We start from the raw sequence: 11,976 nt of genomic DNA, 5'->3' as shown, positions 1-11,976 counted from the left end.
AGATTGATTTAATTTGGGCCAAAATCACTGTATCAGTGCTTATACCTTTCTTTGACGATGGCTTGTCTTTTTTTCTAAGTGTCCTGACATTCAGCGAATAATATTTGGAAATTTTTAATCCATCCCCTGCTCTCCTCCCTTTATAGCACAAATAGAGTTAAGAGGTCAGCTGTTTATCTTGTATCTTGTTATTATTTCTATTGAACAGCTCTGGTTAAGTGCCTACTTATGTTATAATAAGCACTGTAATATATACCATGCTTAATTATACTTCAAGGAAATACTTTTAATCATCAAAGTCTTAGCATAAAATGACAAAGTTATCAAATTCTGACACAGTATGCATGTAAGTCTAGGTCTATGGTTAGTCATTACAAAGTGTATAAAGCGTTATAATAATAGTAATAATGGTGATTTAACACACACACATATTTAGGCGGAAGGGTGTTCATGGAGAGAAAAGGTATTCACTCAAACCGTCAAGGTATTTATAAGCTGTACCAAAGCACAGACTCTTGTCTTTCTGCGTACAAAATAATACTCCCTGTGCCATTGCGTAGAATCTACCGAAGCATAGTATTTTACACAATATAATCTTGGTCCAGGCCACACATAGTTTGAGATAATTTTTTTCGCGGATCTGGTCTGTGCAATACAGATAAACTACCGATACATTTAAAAAATTAAACAAAATGCCTGATCTAAATGCAAAACGTCCGAACAATAAACTCACACTGAAGCCGAGCAATTCTCATTACATACTCTAAACTTTCCAAATGCTGCTTACGATGCTTCCTATTTTTAGAGTCTCGCTGCGCTCATTTTCTTATGTAACGGGTCCTTTTTAATCCTCACGTAGCCTATGACTTTGAATAGTGTGACTTTCAGCTGGGGTTTTGATTTTTGGGGGAACCCCCAAGAAATCTCTCATAATGCATATTCATCAGTCTGAAAACCGTACGCGTCCATTGTGGCCAGATTGTTGGCGTCCAAAGATGGGTCGCAGGCAGTGACGTCGCTAGAGGGGGGGGGGGGGGCGTGGGGGTGTCTCACCCATAAACTTGGTAAAACTGACGATAGTTGGAAAATTGGAGTGCGACAGTCGGAATTTCCGACTGTCGCACTCTAATTTACCTAGATATATTCCTGTACTGTCAATGACCTAAAAATTAAACAAATCGGTCAAAATTGACCTTTAATCAGTCATATTTACCACGTTTTCCTTGCCACTTTGAGAAATTGTTTCTCGCGATCCTTATACTCCACCATACAAAACTTCGTGTAATTTTGAATACTCTAAAACCAAAATGCCTAATAGAACTACCGTACAACGTTCGCCAACTTCAATTCGGTTTATTTATGTACTTATTTTGCTATTGGGTGGGTTGACCCTGTTCAATAGCTTCAAGTAAGTTCAGTATATATCAGTGACGTAGCCAGGGGAGAGCAATGGGAGCAACTGCTCCTCCAACCCCCCCCCCCCCCCCCCGCCCCTTTCACTGTCGAAAAAATGTTATAAACTGTTGGTTTTTTGTATGGTATTTTGTCAGTGCTCTTTTGACCTTGTTACTCGTCAGCTCCGTTAACTCAAATATAATCGTAGTAACATTCAGCCTACTGATTCAGCTACTTAGTTTGGCAGATGCAATTAGCTAACCCTAGCCTATAGCCAATTACCAGCCTACAGTTGGCCACTGCGTAATAAAATAAATATAGCCTACCTACCCGCACTCGATGGAAAGTTACTAACTGTATGCACAACGACGACGACAACGGGCGTTCTCATCCTTTCCATGATTCGTCATAAGTTGTTGCACGAACAGCATGTTATGAAGCTAAGCTATCAATCGTACGTGATACGCGCTTCCTATAAATAATTATTACACTGCTAAATATGAAAGTTTATATTGTCCATCAGTTAAGTTCGTCAAATGTATTAAAGTCTAGACATTGGACAATAAACAAGAATCATCCTACTGGAAAAATTGTAAAAGAGCACTATGTTTGTCTTTTTGATATAATATGTAAAAGAACATGTAAAAGAATTACTTAAACCGGAAACAAAATCTGCTGATAATATGATATCATATGATAATTATGAAACTGGCAAAACATTGCACCAGATCGCATCTAAGGATTTTTAACTTATTGATGATCACCTTCATTTTTTGTTGTACAAATTATATTCTTCAAAATATCGGCTTTTCCAAATTCCATTGGGCCCTAGGCTAGGTTTAACTATAGTTACAACTGATTATCTCAATTGTACAGTGGCCGAGAAATCCATGATGTTGAGAAACCTCTCGATTTTACCAACAAGGCAGCAGTCGGAATTTTCTGGCTTCAAAACCCATCCAGTTGGAATTTCAGCCACTACACCCCCCCCCCCCCTAATCGCCAGGCATTAGCTACGTCCCTGGTCGCAGGTTATATGTGGTGAGTTGCGTATGGCAAGCCATGTGGGACAAACACCGCATACAGTAATATATATATATAAACGCACTTGATATAGACAACAGCATGATTTAATACGTGTATATATTCGAATTAATACGTGTATATATTTGAATTTAATCCTAATATGTATTTGAGTTATGTACGTGATATATTCGAATTAATACACGGATATATTCAAATTAATTCGCGTATATATTCAAATTAATACGCGGATATGTTACGCGGTGTTTGTCCCACGTGGCTTGCCATATACGTTTGGCCTGGTGTACGTCAATAGAGACTAAATTCGTAATCTCTCATTTATTGCACTGGCGAGGCTTCCAAGTGATAACTCGTTTGTGAAAGCTATAAGACATATCAGTTATTGCCTGATTTAATACGCGTATTTATTCGAATTTACGCGCATAGATTCGTATTTATGCGGGGATATATTATGCGTTGTTTGTCCCATATGGATTTGCCATAGTCGCTAGGACTTTTCAGATATTCTAAATCAGGCAGAAAAACTGCATGTTGGTTTCGATGATGCTACATGAATAATGTTATATGAACGTGACACACTATGCTGTAGCGTATAGCCAGGATAAGCCACATACTTCAGAGAAGTCCTGTAAAAAGCATTGAGATATGACAAACAATATTCACTTTTGCAGCTGATAACCCAAATGGACGCTGTCCTTGTATTCAGCATACAAATTGATATCTACCAAATACAACTTGCTTCTTCTCAGGCCTCGACAAATAATTTTTAAAGTACTCACTATTTGGGGACCTTGAGCAAAAAATAAACCCGCAAAAATGCAAGATTGCCTCGGCTAATATGATTGGTGTTCAAGTCTCCATATAGTAGCATAGGCGTAGGAGGCGGGGAGGGGGTGAGCTGGGGGGCTGCAGCACCCCAACCAAAAATGTTTGTGAAAATTCGGACATAATGCTGATAACTTTTCGGGCACCTACTGAAAGAAAAATAATTTGCAAAGTGACTTTCAATGGTTAAATTGATATTATTATGATCATTATTATTGTAACTACTTCCCCCAATAGTTACAACCAATATGGGAGGGTAATAACACGGCAAATGATTGTATGCTAATAGCATGCGATATAATAACCGATGCATGCCTATATGATATGCACATTGACAGGTTGACCTCTACCAGTAGAGGTCACTGGTAGAGGTCACTGGTAGAGGTCACTGGTAGAGGTCACTGGTCGTGCCTTACACTCCGATCAGGGGGTCAGGGTTCCATAACAACTCCCTGCTCCAATAACCAGATTAGAAAGCACACAACCAGCAAAAGATTTCATTTTGCAGCCGCCCTGGCGTCCTAGAATGAAAAGGCATGTCGTATTGAAAACAACAAAATAAATTAATTTTTGCAGCCGCCCTGGCGCCCTAGAAAGAGACGTGTCGTATTGAAAACACCAAAATCAATTTTTAAAAATCACTTAAAAGAAGAGCATTCATAGTGAAATTTTCATATTAACTGTGAGAAGATATACAGCTCCAACCAAACTCGGTAAGTTTCTTTCATATTTTCATAGCTTCTATAAAAGCCTATAGTTTCACTACTGTATATATAATAAAATATTTCAACTCGATTCAATTGCAGCAATTAATTTTCTTTGACTCTCACAATTTGTATCCTCATTAATATTTCTTTAACTCTTAGACTGTATCCTTCATCCAAATTAAGCTTAAAGCTCTCTTGTACAAATAAACTGCAAGTAGGTGTCTCCATCAGTGGCAAAATCGTTTCAGAATGTACCTAACGATTGCAACACATCTCATCATTAGTACAGACCTACTATTATATAATATTATCTTATGTTTTCATATTAGATGTGTGTACATACTTCCACTATTTCTTGAATCACTGCAGTAAGTTAATCAATAAATTGCCGACTTATCGGCCACCAAATTTGGATTGCTAAACTTACTAAAAATATTCAAAGTTTACTTTTCCCGACCTCCATAATGATTCCCATGTAGACGTTAAGGAATGTAAATTTAGTCTATTCAGGACATTAGTAAAGCAAAATACTAAATGGATAGAAGTAAAAGTTTTTTCTCAAGTTTGAGTAAAACTGACAGTCATTTTTGGACAGGGAGTAAGAGAGGGGAGGGGAGGGGAGGGGCTTTCTAGAATATTTGTGTGCAATGCTGATATAGTATTCAACAACTGTTCTTGTCTTATTTCGAAAACCTGGGAAAAGATTCCCGTTTGTGCTTTTTATTTTGAAAGTAACTTGAACAATACGATACAAGACACTTCTCATCATTATTACATATTAACATTTTTTCCCTCTCGATTTATATTATTATATTTCATTCTCTATTTCTTGTTAAACTTTACACCGTTTGGTGTGTAGCAGGTCATCATAGTGTATTTCAACGTTTAGCGACATATCGAGCGCTCCAAACTGAAAAAAAAATGTTTTAATAAGATCTCTATGATACATTTCTGAATTTGGTCGACAATGTATATGATTGCCCTATTTTTGCGAAGCAAAAACAATGCTACATATAATTGGTATTGTATAGCAATTGACCAAATTTATGTAGCAATTTTCGCCCTGCAATAGAATTGCACATTTTGTGACTGTTGATTTCAGTATTATGAACTGGACATCAAAATCTACTAATACTATAGAGTTGTATATATGCAAAATATAACAAAACAGATTTGGAATGAACATCTTTTTGTTTACCAAAAAGAAGCACAAATTCTTCACAAAAGAATCAAAATTTCTTCCAATCCTACGATGATTGAATTTGTTTGACTTTGAAAACAAGTAAATAACATTTCAACCCCGCACGGCACAGTTAACAATATTTCCATCTCAGAGATTTTCAAGCTAAAAACAGTCAATGATGCATTTACAAATTTCCCGTAATTTGATTGGCTAATAGTCCCTTAACCATTGTCTGAAAACATTCTTGCATCTATATATGCAGCTCATGATTGCAGTTATATTGTGCAGATATCGGTTGAGTTGTTCAGCGATTTTAGAATTATGTCGGGTTTTGATGCAAATATGAATGAATCATATTGCAGCTCGCCGTTTGTGTTTTTCTTCCCAAAGTATTTGCAAAGAATAATGCCCATTGCCGACGGATCCTCGCTGTGTGTGTGTGAGGGGAGGGGGGGGGGGGTTCACTCATTTGCAATTACTGAATAAATAGGCAAATATACTGCATCGCATTTTACGCTATACATTTTGCGATGGGATGCCGGTCAATTCGTACGGTGTATGACTATAGGCCTATTTTCAGTTTGGGTGAATTTGCTCACGTATATCAGACAGGGATTCAGGGAAGTGTGGGATTGTTTTCTTCAGAAATGTTCCGGTAATTTTGTGCCTTGCTCGCTCAAATAAAAGTCCCACGTCCCACTACCTCTCTCTGTGTGCGCACCACTTCCCCCGACTCAATCTTCAGCTATCCCTGTGAAATGTGTCTATATATGTCTCTTGAGACATAAAGTGTGTTGTATATGTTCAAACAAACACCTCATTTCCTTATTTCCTCAGTCAAGCAGAAGACAAATTTTACTCAAGATGAATCTGAAGACGTTTGCCTTTTTCTTGTTGGTGTTGGCGGTCGTTGCCGTATCAACCATCAGTAAGTGCTTTCATAAAATGCAGGCATAACAGGCATTGGCGTAGGAGCCCAATTTGATTGGGGGGGGGGGAGGGGCTGTAAAGACTTGTTCGCGCGCTCCGCGCGCGTTCAACATCTTAATGTACATATCATATAGGCATTAATTGGTTAGTTCATCGCATGCCAATTACATACAATCATTTTGCCGTGTTATTACCATTTTTGGGGAGTCGTTAAAATAATAATGATATTAATAATATAAGTTTAATCATTGAAAAACACATTGCAATTTATTTTTCTTTCAGTAGGTGCCCGACAAATTCTCAGCATATTGCCCGAATTTTCACCAAAAAAATTTGGTTGGGGGGCTACTAAGACGTAACCACTGCAAAGGGTACGGTCTATTGTGTATTCTTCACATTGTCGGCAACTTTAATGTCGCGTTGTCGAATTTCTGCCCCTATCTGCCTCACATGGTCGCTTCGATGTTTGTTTGTTACGACAAAGCGTAGAAGACAGCTCATTGTGACCTCATTGGCTGGCCATAGCACACCCTAGCTTGGGTTAATATAAGTCCTTAAAATTGTACTTTCCCGCCACATGGCAAAATGCTATAATTAGCACAACTTTTGCAGATTGGTTACCAAAAATATCGGTAGCTATTGGTGTTGGAGTGAAAACTTAAGTCCGTGGAAGCACAACTAGATCGTTCTATGGCTTTGGAATACAGCGTATAATATGTTATGGTTTGTGAAAGGCCATGGTAAAGAATACTACAAGTATATACATGAAGATACCCAATAGTAACTTTGGTTTGTTACCTAACACGATAGTTTATGAAGTTGGTCATACGATAGTTTGAAAGCATTTATGTACTTGCCTTTTCGTTGATCCAGCACGATCAAGTATATGGAACCATATACAGTTGTTATATAGAGGTGGGCGGACTATATGTGTGTGAAGTCTTGCTGTGACTGGGGCTTTGTACTGTTGGTTTTGTACGATCTGTATCGATGAACTCTTGTCTGAACCTAAACGTAGAGACTAACAGAGCAAACATACACACAGATACTTGTATATTGTATGTATATTCTATACACAGATGCTGATTGCACCAGGAATGGCCACACTTGGGCATCTGGTACTGTTTATAGGCCCACTCCGAGAATGACATGTTACTGTAGTGGTTCAACTACCCAGTGTAGTTCTGTGTAATGATGTCTGACGGACATGAACCCTATAGATGAAGAAAACTAACTATAACTGTAAGTTAGATTATGGAAATGCATCGATAGTGGGGATACTTGTTCCTCTGTTAGGAAGAGTAAAATATACAGTGGCGGAGCGTCCATACAGTCAGGGGGCGGATGCCCCCTGACGGACTCAAATGGACTGCTTGTGCCTTTTCAGCTTTTTACCACTTTTCACTTATTCGCGATTATTGACTTTTTAATTGCGCTCTCATCTACCTATTGACATTTGTAACATTTTGTTTGCGATGAAACCTATTTATTCTTTGTTTATCTGCAAATTAGGAAGGCCCGGAAAGGGTCATTTCCGGCGATATAGGGAGTATCTTTACTCAAAAAATTTCGGTACGCTCCGCGCCAACCCGTGGTGGCGCTCCGCTTAGATAGTGTCGGAAGCGCCCCTACAGACTATTCTCGTCCCCCTTGACCAATACCCCTAGCTCCGTCACTGAAAATATAGACATGTTTGCTAAGTCGTGTGTAACTTTAAATATACCATGTACAAAGACCACATGGATTACCATTGATAGTCGTAGGCCTAGATATAGTATGAAATATATGTTGTGAATAGTATGTATATATAAGCATATATAAGCTTTATGCATGTACATCGTAATCCTCAACCAGGGGCATAGCAATCGTGTAGGGGAGGGGGAATAACAACATAACAATACTTAATACTATCGTTATTCAAATATTTTGCTTATGGCACTCTTTCATTGAATGAGGGCCGGACAGAAATTCACTGCGTATGCATAACAATTTAACAACGTGGCATATGCACCTGTATAGACTAGTACCTTTATCGTGAATAAGTATAGTGTTTTTCATACAAATGTTTTCAATTATTTAGTTTTAAAGATGAACGATAGTGATTTTTCACCATCGACGAAAAAATACGATTTTATTCAAGAGTATTCTAGTTGGTTTCCATTTTACACATGTGAAAATTCAAGTCAATCCGATGTTGGGAAAGGCTTAAAAAAAATTCCTAAACTCGTTGATTTTTTAAACAAAAATTGGGCTTTTCGCGAACAGCGATATGATGATCACGTGATCTACAGTGACATGTGACGTCATTATGATGATAACAACGTGAGCTCGGCGTAGTGTACTTCAGCAGTGTGCACTTAGTGTGTAAGTTTAGTTGCAACCTACTCTATATTGGACTCGACAAACAACGTAAACCACTAGCAAAATCCAAGAAATTGCGTTGTAGGGGAATGCAACAGAACGAATGTGGACTCTACAATAAGTTTTTTCAATTTTCCAAGCGGAAAAATAGTGAGAGATATCGGAAACTCTGGATACGATTTGTGAGGAGGACCAGGAAAGACTTCATCGCACCAGGAGTTTCTCATGGCAAGAATGTGAGAGTTTGTTCTGCCCACTTCACAGAAGATGATTCTCGGGCCCAATTGAAATTTGCGTGTGGCAAGGTCACTAAAGTAATACAAGTTTGAAAGATTGATGCTTTTATGCCGCATTATTTATATATATCCCGATAAATGCAACAGTAAGTGTTGGAACTGGAAGACATGTCAGACGTGAACAACCTAATGACTATGTGAGGAGAGAATCCACGTGCAAATTTCAATTGGGGCATGGACGTCGCTTAGGCAGAGTTTTTTGGGGCAGACATGTGTTCATACCCTCCAAACCACTTTAAATGTAATACGAATAGGAAATGTGTGTATGCTCGAGCGAAACAAAACATCGTGTAAGTATTACTTACGGTAGCGCACACTGTCACTTGTGTTTGCACAGTGTGAAAGTACCGTTTGCGGACCTACGTGAAGTTGGGCTAGAACTGATACGATTCCTCCTGAATCCCAAACCACGAGGCATGCATGTGAATAAACGCAATAGGCATTGCATGTAGTGAGAAAATTGTTCGAGCTAGACTAACAACTCGATTGAGTTCAAATGCGGTTGTACTTCAAGCTCAATGAAACCTTTCTGTTGGATTTAATGACGCACGGAACAAGGAACGTTTATGTTTTTCAGTAGGCCTAGTGCATACAAGCGAATCTACTTTGTTTAGAACTTTGGATTTCTTTCGGATGTTATACTAATCTACGTTTGAGACTATCATCACTATTGTTATTGTGCCAGTTTGACTGGTAAGTGAGCACATTCATACATCACTCTGTATAAAACCCGCCAAAAACGTGATCTTGAGATTTATGTTACTTTGGGTCAGCTTGCGAGTTACCTCTTCAGATATTGAGAAATCGTTGCGAAATCGCCGCAAATTTCGTAAAAAAAAAACTTGTAAACACGTGGTGAAGAAATCAAGAAACACTATGATATTCATTATCTATTTATGTCTTGAACATTACGCCGGAAAATAACAGTTATGCTGACACGAAATGCACGCACAGCTCCGTACTGAACAGTTCACAACAGAAAAGATCATCACAGTGACGTCATTCACTGACCTGAGGGCTGTTCAAGGTCGTTGCAGTGTTTGCAAATTCCTAAATTACGGAGGCGAAAAAACGATGTTTTAATTCCCTTTTATATAACTTTCCGGTGTGCTATTTGGAAAATTAAAAAAATATGTTGCTTGGTAACATATAAACTACATTATATATGAAAATGAGAGATTTTTTTTCTGTCACTATCGTTCTACTTTAAAGTTTGAAATTTTCGTCGTTTTTATCCTCAGATCTTACTCTTTGAACGCAAGGAAAACCGATCCAATACCTGTGATGGGTGTTTCATTTTAACATGGTGACGGGAAGTAATAATGGTTTACTTTTACACACAAAGACACTATAAAACAGTTCAGAAATAAACGATATTTGGAATAAATCTTTATTGAAACAATTGTTAATTTTATTTATTCTCTCTGTCGTATTTATTATTAAATATTGCGTTGTATATACGTCTATTTAAGTTTATCGGCAAGTAATATCGAGCGGAATAGTCAGCTTTACCAAAGAAACATAATAGTTCATTTTTGATGCGACTACTCTCTAAACCGCCGGCCGTTCCCCTTCCTCACAGCATGAACTTCCTATACACTTACATATAAGTATGCCATCCACTCTTGTACGGGCTCCCGAAAAACTCCCCTTGGACGAATCCCCCCCCCTTCCCGGGACGATTACCCCCTCCCCCGGACGATTCCCCTCGGACAATGCCCAATCCTGACAATTGCTCCCCAGACAATTCCCACACGGACAATTGCCAACCCTGACAATTGCCCCGGAGAATTCCCACTCCGGACAATTCCTAACCATGATAATTCCCCCGGACAATTTTCCCTCGGACATTCCCCTCCTCGGAAATTTCGACGATTGATTGACAGCCGATGTAGGCGGGGTTTAGGCTATTAGTCCAGTAAAAACGGGGGGTGAACCTAGAACTAACTGCAAAGTATTTGACTTACGGAAGTATACTTCTGTTGAATTCACCGTCAGGGGCGTGTGCAGGGGGGGGGGGCTTGCTCGAGAATGTTGGCTAAATAATGAAGATAATTTACTACAACAAATGGCATAATATGGCACCAGTTGCACTTCCTTGTTAAAATATCTCTAAAAGGGGAGAGGGACACCCCCTCTTCTTAGAACCCTCCCTCAGTATTGCAGTCACTACATTTAATCACATGTTGGAACCCCCTCCCCCCCCCCCCTGTGGAAATTTCTGCACACGCCCCTGACCATCAATCACAAGTCGATCAAAAGTTTAAAAAGTAACATTTTGGCTCATATAACTCAAAGCGCGAGCAAAACGGCGAGTATTTAGAATGGTTGCATTAGGAGTCGTATATAGGTCATGTTTGAGTGAAAGTTTATGATGTAGCCTACATCAAGGATGCGTGAAACCAATGATGAAAACGCGCGCGAAGCGAGCGAAAAGTTCTGATATCCAGCTTCCATGCATGAAAAATGCGCAAAGTATCACTGACAGCAGAAGTGCAGGTAGTGAGTAGTAGTAGTATTTAGTAAGTCGAGTTTCGTCTATTCGATATGCTCAGTGATTAAAGGCATTGAAGACTCCCCCAAACCGCGTGTGGCCATCTGAAAAAGTTAACTTTCCGTTGCTTGCAAGTGAAGTTTTCTGCTTGTGGCAACAAATGCAGACAGTACAGTAATGAAACGTGGTATCTTGGTATCTTTAGCTGGACCTGAGATGTCCACCGCTGTATTGTTTGTACACTGTGCTGTGGGTATTGACCGCGGCTGTATGTACTGACTGTACTCACTGGCAATCATAATATATTTGGATATATTTGGATCAAGTTTCTAATTTCAAATTTATTTTCATCAGCTGCAACTCTACACAGATTGTTCTGATTGCAACTGAAAAATGTTTGAACATTTTGCATTGTTAAAAGTTTAACCTAAAGCATTTGAAATGTAATGTGGATTTCATTTATATAGTGTAATAAATATAGAATTCTGGCCACTCGAAAAAATACAAAAGACTATTAATGTACCAGTAAACATGTTTATTAAATTTAGTAAATACCACGTAATCGAACACACATAAAATACATTAGTGACGGTATTGTTTGCTGTGCAAGATCAGGACGGACTAGTAATGGCAAGCGTGCAAAAATAAATAAAAATTCTAGCATTCATGCAAAGATGGATAAGCTAAACTATAACTACCTTAATGCCCAGCCCCCTCCCCCCCCCCCCGGCCCTCTTTACT

At 38.7% G+C, this 11,976-nt stretch overlaps 1 protein-coding gene and 1 long non-coding RNA gene across 2 annotated transcripts in view; one reads left to right on the top strand and one right to left on the bottom strand.

Annotated features, from left to right (window-relative positions):
- The window catches only part of LOC139958779 (post-GPI attachment to proteins factor 3-like), a 42,380-nt gene extending 41,520 nt beyond the window's left edge, over positions 1 to 860 (bottom strand). The window contains exon 1 of the mRNA XM_071956117.1: positions 788 to 860. The gene's annotated coding sequence lies outside the window, so the exon portion shown is untranslated. The remainder of the gene's footprint in view (positions 1 to 787) is intronic.
- Positions 861 to 3,837: 2,977 nt separating this feature from the next.
- On the top strand, positions 3,838 to 10,134 carry LOC139958783 (uncharacterized). Its single transcript, XR_011789871.1, has 4 exons — positions 3,838 to 3,977; positions 5,992 to 6,082; positions 7,164 to 7,326; positions 9,983 to 10,134. It is a non-coding gene; the product is annotated as an uncharacterized lncRNA (long non-coding RNA).
- Positions 10,135 to 11,976: the final 1,842 nt, after the last annotated feature.

The sequence above is a fragment of the Apostichopus japonicus genome, chromosome 18, assembly GCF_037975245.1.
Source record: "Apostichopus japonicus isolate 1M-3 chromosome 18, ASM3797524v1, whole genome shotgun sequence".
NCBI lineage: Eukaryota > Metazoa > Echinodermata > Holothuroidea > Aspidochirotida > Stichopodidae > Apostichopus > Apostichopus japonicus.
Note: the sequence above shows the minus strand (reverse complement) of the source record. Positions and strands in the feature narration are given on the sequence as shown.